The sequence below is a fragment of the Myotis davidii genome, unplaced genomic scaffold, assembly GCF_000327345.1.
Source record: "Myotis davidii unplaced genomic scaffold, ASM32734v1 scaffold187, whole genome shotgun sequence".
NCBI lineage: Eukaryota > Metazoa > Chordata > Mammalia > Chiroptera > Vespertilionidae > Myotis > Myotis davidii.
Genome location: NW_006383018.1, coordinates 5,894,956 through 5,900,955, shown reverse-complemented (window position 1 = coordinate 5,900,955; position 6,000 = coordinate 5,894,956).

Genomic DNA, 6,000 nt, shown 5'->3' with positions numbered 1-6,000 from the left:
GGAACCCATACTTCACTAATCATTTCATCACTGTGGTGCTGGAGATGAGGTATCTATCCACCCTCTAGCTAGCCCTTCACTGTGCTAAGGAGAAAACCACAGGCCCCCAAATGGCATTACTCATGCTAAAGCCCATGATTCCAAACCTAGATTTAATACCTGACCTAATTGCAGTTTCAACCCCTTCCCGAAATGTAATCTTAATCAACCAGTCTGGAATTTTCTGGTCAGCAACACTGAGGTAATCTGACCAGGGCTCTCTCCGTCCCCCAAGGGAAGAAGGAAAAATAAAGACTCCAGCCAGTGCCTTCCCTCTCAAATAAGAAGACCTGGCCTAAAAACACCCTTTCTTTCTTTTGTTAATAGATCCCTTGCCCCACCCTTCTTCTTATAAAACTCTTTTACTTGTACAATTCCTTAGGGTATCTCTCTACTTGCTATATGGGATGCTGCCTGATTCATGAATCATTGAATAAAGCCAATTAGATCTCCAAATTTACTTGGTTAATTTCTTTTTAAACACCTGACTCCATCAACATTTCTTCCAAGTGCACGTTGCCTTCAGGAGATAGCCCAAGGTGTTCCAGGGCCAATCTGCTATGCCTCCCTTCTCGGGCTCTATCCTGAAATCATGATTATGCTCCTCCTTACACACTGTTTTCTTTCCCCTGTCCAGCCTCAAAAAACAAGGGACTTGGTCTGGGTCCCCTTCTCGACTACTTGCTGCTAAATAATTTATGCCAAGTCATTAAACAGTTGCCTTAAATCAATGTGGACTTGCTCTAAAAGTGGAATTTAGACACTGTAGTCACTTAATGGAGGAAAACTTTCTGAGCCAGATGGTTTTAATTAGTGATTTGGTGTCAATTTTCAATATTCTAGAACTCCAGTATAGCCTGCCATTAATTAAGTACCGAAGCACTGATATTTTTGTTGGTGTTAAGGGGAGCAATTTGTTTCCTCAAAATATGCTTGCTTGGAATATTGATTATTTTAAGCTGGTTCTTCTTTAAGAAAGAGAAGGCTCAGGGAGAACCCTTCTTCCCCCTAAATGCCTGAAAGAATTTAGATAGAGGACCTGCTCCAGGAAGAGAGCAATTGCCATAAGTAATGTTGAAAGAAACGGCCAAACCTGTGGAGAATTTTTAGAGTTTATTTGAACCAAACTGATGACACATTCCAGAGAGTAAGATTGCAAATGCTCCAGACAACAGCAGTTTTGCAGTTCCTTTTCTGCATTTGAAATTAAGGAGGAAATGTAAGGGAGATGATATCAAGATGGGGATCAGATTAGGGGTTAGTAAGTTTATATGGTCTCATGCTTCAGAAGGAGGAGTCTGGAAGGTGTGTTCACCTAGATGCACAGAAACAGTGGATAGGACTTGCTTAAGGCAAAGATAAACATTTTACTAAAGTTCTATGCCTGAGGCATAGTAATCTACGAGGCCCTGTCCAGTTAGGAACTTATGATCAGAACACTGTGTAGTTAGTTACTTTTTATAGAACCCCATTTTCTTCCACAATAACTACAGCTAAACATGACCTACGTGAGCAGACAGGGAGGAGTCTAGCCAGTCTGTTCGTTAGACTCCCGTCTGTGTCCTGGTGTTTCTGGTCGACCTGGTGAGAATCTGTTCACCTAATGTTTGTTCCTTCTCATCTACCTGTAAATTGTCTACCTTCCCTTTAAAGCCCAAACCACTGTCCCCTTTCTCTTTAGTTTAAGAAGCCATATCAGCCTCAGCTGTCCGATTTGTCCCAACCCCTATATTCTTAGGGAGCCCCATATATACATGTGTAATGAATTTGGTTATTTTCTGTAGTTACTCTGTCTCAGGGCAATTTGGTTATTAAACCTGTCAGAAAAACTATGAAGGAAAAGAAGGGAAAATTCCCCCGTCCCCATAGTGTGCTACCATTATTTTGGTATTTTAAAAATCTGAAATATGTATGCTTTGAGAAGTACCTAGAGAGTTAAACCCAACATTAAAAGGGATGCTTTACAATCTCTCAAGGTATTTGAGTAAGTGCGAAAGACTGGACCACTAACCCAGATTTTCCCATATCAAATTCACCCTAGTTCCATTTCTTAAAAGAAGTTGGGATTTTTTTTTTCTCTTTAGTGTTCCCTGAATTTGTGAAGAAAGAGAACCTCCCTAAAAGAGAGTTATAAAGAACAAAGACTTAGTCTTACCCTTGAGATATCTGCACTTCCAGTGGTGTCAGTTTGATAGGGAACATAATCAGTGTCTAATAGTGGAAACTTCTTATCTGTCAGATTGATTTATTTTGTGTATTTAAACAAAGGCTGCTTCATAGCACAAGCTAAGAACCAGGCATCTTGCAAATGGGCTGCTGGGTGTACTAGTAATAACAAAAATGATAGCCAATAAAAATATTAAAGTCTTTAATAGAAGTAAAAATTTTCCAAAAGATTGCCTTTATGGTATCACATGAGATTATTTGTAGATAAAAATTCAAAGAAAAATAGTTGGATTTAGTTTATATTTATCCCCTCATTATTCCTCAATTAGCATAAAATATGCAAAAGCTTTTCTAGTGGTTGAAAAAATTTGCCAAACACTATGCTCATCACAAGATAAGCAATTGGTACACATCATTCTTGCAAAAAAAAATTAATTAATTTTCACTCTTCAAGACTGATTGTCTTCATTTTGTGCAATGTTTAACTTATTTTGTGTACTTATTTTAATTGTTTTCCCTACCATTAATTCAAATTAGAATGATAATATATGTTTAATATTTATTTTTTTGAAATTTAATTTTCATTTAACTTTAAATAGTTATACATCTTAGATGCAAAATATATCAAATATTTAGCTTCAATAATTAAAAATTTTTTCTAAATCCTGAGCACTGTTTTTAAACTATGCATATTAATACCAGGATAGTAATACATTATGAAATAAATGCAAACATACCAGTATGTGGTTCTGGTCCAATAGCATCCTGATTTTCTGTGGCTCCTCTTAACAATGTCCCAAAAATGACCCTTAGCTGAATTAGCAAATGAATAGTCAGTGTATTTTTTCTGATACTCCCCTCCCAACCGGGGGGTATCTTCAACTCTCAGCAGTTTAGAAAGGGAAACTTAGAAAGGGAAAAACAGTTATTTCCTGAACATCACCTGTGTGCCTAGCCCTGTGCTACATGCTTTACATGATCATTTCATTAACCTTAACAGTTATTCAATGTGGTCCTTGTCAAAACTTCCATTTTACAGTTGAGGAAATGGACGCCAAGCAGATTGAATAGCACCTAAACCATTGCATTTGTTCTTCAATATTTAAATATATGTAGATATTTTCTGAATATTTATTCTCTTTGGGTGACTAGGAATAATAATATCTTCTATTTGTGTAGCACCAAGTATTTATTTGCTAAGCATTTCCATTGTCAGCAGTTTATTGAACACCGTGAACTCCTTCCCAAGTCTTTTGACATCTCCAGCAGATGCCAGTTAGCTGATCATCTCAAGTTGTAAAATATAGACTCCAGTCCATCCACTTCAGTTTTTCATCCAAACTAAATGTCCCTTTCCTCCCTTAGACCCAGGGACAGCCCTGAGGCATGGATGTGGGCAAGAAGAAGGGGCTTCTATCAATGCTTTCCCCGACCCCCTGCATCTTCTGGGTCCCTTTCTCTGTCAAGGACAGAGAGAATTCACAAAGAAGCCGAAATGCTTTTACTTACCAGTTGCCATGTGGTCTCTGACCTCCCACATGGGAGCCATCCAAATGCCGCTGCTCTTGGGAGACACCTGATGATCCTCTGGCAGGCCCTTGGGAGGCCGCCTTCCTGCACGGCCACGTCTCCTAGCAAATCAGCTCCACTGGACCTGTTCCAGTCTCCCTCGGCTCCCACCCTCATATAATCCACCCTACAGACTTGCTGCTGGGGTCTCTTCTCTGAATGGGTCACAGTTTAGGGTGGAGCTTTATTACAATAATTCAAGCCTCCAGTGGTGTCCACCTGACCTACAGGAAGACTTGTGTGTGTGTTTTCCTGCCAGATAATGGAGTGTGCCCTACTCTGAGTTATCTCTCTAAATCTCTTTCCTTTTCCTGCAATGGGCACTAAGGGTAGAGCAGCAAGTCCATTGCATAAATTGGTGGCCAACATGAAATAAGGACTCCGGGCTTAACCTCTTGTCAGCACCCTCCACCCCCATATCTACAAATCATTTTCTTAAAACACTGCAGTGGCTTAATTTAGAAGGAGCACCCTCTGGGAGTGGAAGGAAAAGACAAGAACTCTTTCGGAGGCTGAGGATTTATAATACATTCATTCCCTCAAGATTAGTTCAGTGAGTAGAGAGGGATAACTGGGGCAGCAGAATGAATTCACCTCTTAATAAACCCCAACCATCTATCTGTCTCCCACTTAAGAACTAAACTGCCAATTCTGAGACAGTCAGAAAAGTCCCACTCAGAATCCTTTCACACATACTGTGTTCATGAACTTCATACTACTCTGCATGACAGGTATTGTTACACCTTAAGAAAGTGAAGCATAAATCATTTTATGTTGTGAGGGCAGGGGAATTTCCATCACATCACATCATGCTTGGCACCTAACAGGGCTCAATAAATATTATTGAATAAGTATTGAATAAATAAATCGTAGGAATGACTAGCCCAAGGTCATGCTTTGGAAATTGAGAAATAGCATTCATACTGAGTTCTTCTGACCATCAATATCTCCCTGAATGAAGTGTCATCCTCACCCTGACACTGATTATAGCCACAGCCCCGTGTCATAACACCTCCTTCAGACATACCTTCCAGTGAAATATTTCATTTCTCTCCCCATATTGGAATCTAATCCTGTGAGGGTTCCAGCTACATACATGTCACACCAATTAGCAAGTCCCAAGCCCAAAATGAGCTTATCCTGCCTGGGCTTGACTTTCTATATTTTGCAGTTGCCTATGGTTGGTGAAATCTCTCCATGGCTGAATCCTTAACATTTACACAGATCATTCTCCCCTGAGCTTTTCTATTTCCGGTTGCTTAATAAGCAAGAAGGATCTTTGTGACATGTGTCATCTGTTAATTACTGTAATTCTCAACTTTAAAGCTATAAAAGCTGGTTAGTTGCTTGTAGGGACTTTAAATTAAAAACAATGTTGGATGGATGGAGTGAATGCCTACATTTCAGGTATTGACACCATGTGAACGCATCCTGGTTTACGTCAAGTTCATAAACCAAATAGTAGTTGAATCTTAGAAACTTAACTATGCAAACAGTTTCAAACGAGAAGCTATACCTTATACAAATATAGGGAATATACCATAAAAATGTAAAATTTTTTATTTAAATTGACCCTTGATTCTTACTACTATTAGAGAGGAAGGAATATTTCTAAATATTTGGCTTTAGAGCTGGGCCAAGGTGGAGACACTGAGGATTTAGAAAGTCTGGGTAATCAATGGAGAGATATCTATCACCTCTTTGAGATTAAAGTTTTCTCTCGGCTCTGCCTGCACTGGCAGAATTTCAATTAGCCTTTGTGTGCCTTGCTGAAGCTAGGGCAGAGGCTAAGTTGGGAGGGCAGCGGCTCAGAGTCTGCTTGGACCGGTTTGAAATGGGCAAAGATGGTGGTTATTTTCCTTAGGTGCTCCCTCCACGCTCCATGGCCTGAGGCTTCAAGGTACAAAACAAATAAACATAGAAGGAACATATTTGCCTTTGGCGTTAGCCAGTGTGATTACATAAATGTACAGTCGTCTCTAGTAATCATTTAAAACCTAACTGAGGGGTTGATAAGTGCAGGGAAACAGTCTGTACTCTTGAGGTGGAAGGCTAAAGGAGCAAGGAGTGGCTGTGGCAACCCAGCACCACACCGTGTCCCCTCCTGAGGCGGTAGAGAGACCTTGGTATTTATTCTTGGCATGGATCTAACTCTCCCATAAGTTTCTGGCAACCTCCCAGAGAACAGCATGTTCCCTGCTGTTTGTGTATGCAGCCAAGGAGGAA